Raw genomic sequence first — 2,389 nt, forward strand, 5'->3', positions numbered from 1 at the left:
TTTCTCAGAGCCCTGGTAAATTGAGCTTGAAGCCTAACTTCCAGGAATAGACCTGAAACCATGCCTCAAAACAGACTTGATAAACTACTGCCACTGATTGCTAGAGGAAGCCTGCATTGCCACTATCCTTATGCCACATCTGTGGCAGGAACTCAACTTTGCAATCACCAGAAAGCTGCTGTCATTGTACCAGTAGATGCTAGGCACATCTCCAGGAGAAATGGAAGCACCAAAGATTGCTGCCTTCTAAACCACAATCTCACATGGATGCATTGGATTGCTAGGGTCTAGGTCACATCCCTGTACAGTAGTTGCAAGTGGGGCTGTGAATTTGAGTTTATACTCCTATGTTGGAGTCCAAAGGCCAGGGAGCCTGGAGTTGTTTTCTAAGTACAGGAGAGGAATAGTGTGCCCCAGCTTTAGCAGATCTACACATTCATCTTTTCTCTGCTTTGTTCTTTCTGGACCTCCAGTAGATTTGATGGTACCTGCCCACATAGAGGGTAGATCTTCTCCACGAAGTCTATTTTGACTCACAGCTAAACTCTTCTGAAAACACCCTCACAGACACACTCCGAAATAATGCTTTACCAGGTTTTTAAGTATTCTTTAATCTCATCAAGTTGACACCTAAAATTAACCATAACACATACACCATCCCAAAATTTAATGTCTTAAAGCAACATGTATTTTGCTCACAAATGTGAAATTTGAACAAGAGACAATCTGTTTCATTCAGTGTAAGCTTGGGGATAGAATCACATGAAATCTCAGTCACTCACATGTCTGGTGACTGATGATGGCTTTCAGGTTGAGACTTTAACTGAGGCCATTGGCCAGACACCTACATGTGGCCTGTCCACAAAGAGACAAACTGTCTACCCCTACACAGCTTACTGTGTACATTAATCTGACTTTACTATTCCATTGTCTTTGTTAGTATAACTTTAGTATTCCAGTAGACTATTGCCCAGAAAGAAAAAAGTTGCAAGTAAAATTATTGCTTTTTACAGGAGTTCCTGAAAGTTGAATCATTCTTCAGTAGAAGAGTTTACATTGTAAGATTATTTGAGCCTCTAGCCTCAAAACACTTACCTTGTAGTATCCACCAATCCTAAGATCCTTATCCTATTCTAATCAAGCTCCTGTGTTGAAAGACTCTCGTAAACCAAACTCCCAGCTCTCAATATAGCATCAGACCTTGTCCTCCTGCTCTGAGACTCTCTCAGATTCCATGAAGTATCAGTTTAAGCAATATATTCAACTTAGTCTCTTCAGTGTGTTGTTCTGGTGATATTTGGGAAGTCAGCATTTGACACCATGTGGCCTGGGCTTCTTTACAACATGGTGGCTAAATTTCAAGAGTGAGTATTCCAAAAGAAAGCTATGTAGAAGTGATATAGCCTTTTTTAAGATAAGATCAGAAATCACACAGCATCATTTCCACCACATTCCAGTCATGGAGGTAACCACAGATGTTCACCCAGGTTCAAGGAAAAGGGGATTAGACTACACCATTTGATGGGAGGAATCAAGAATTTTCAGACAGGTCTCTAAACCATCACATCCCCTAAACTCAATTAACGTTGTCTATAGGTTCTTGGAAACTGAAACTTTAGGTACAATGCCTAAGGAAGCCAACTTTCCCATAGGCTAATTGATATAAACAAGAGTGATGAGATTGATGTAAACAAGAGTGATATAAACAAGGTTCCTATGGCATATTTCTGGTCACAGAAACATCACCAAAATTCTAAATAAAGACCAAAACACGTCTAATATTAAACATTAAAATAGATGTGAGCTATACATACATTTAAGACAGATTAATAAAAACAAGCAAGATCCAGTTATTGCAGTTCAGAGTTGTGGGTCACCGGAGGCCATCCCGGCAGCTCAGGGTACCCAATGGGAACCCACGCTGGCCAGGATGCCATCCCATCACAGAGTGCACTCACATACACACTCACATTCACTCAGACTGGGGCCATGTAGACACACAGATTAACCTAACATGCACATCTTTGGGATGAGGGAGGAAACCGGAATACCTGGAGAAAACCCACGCAGACATGGGGAGAATGTGCAAACTCCACACAGACCGTGGCCCCAGCCAGGAATCATTTTTTTTTTTCTCATCAATGTTATAACAAAACGATTCTGAAAAAAAAGATGTAATTCAAGGACCTGTCGTATAGAAAGATTATCCAAAAGCTAATGGGCAGCCATGAATATGAGGACTCTAGCGGATGCCCCCTACAAAAGGTATACACTAAAATACTAACAGTGTTTAGTTTAGGGAGTGGAATTATGGAAATAATTTTTTTGTATATATTTTCTGAATTTCCTTCAATTAAGAAGTATTCCTTAATTTAACAAAAGATACACA

This window comes from Macaca mulatta, chromosome X (genome assembly GCF_049350105.2).
Source record: "Macaca mulatta isolate MMU2019108-1 chromosome X, T2T-MMU8v2.0, whole genome shotgun sequence".
NCBI lineage: Eukaryota > Metazoa > Chordata > Mammalia > Primates > Cercopithecidae > Macaca > Macaca mulatta.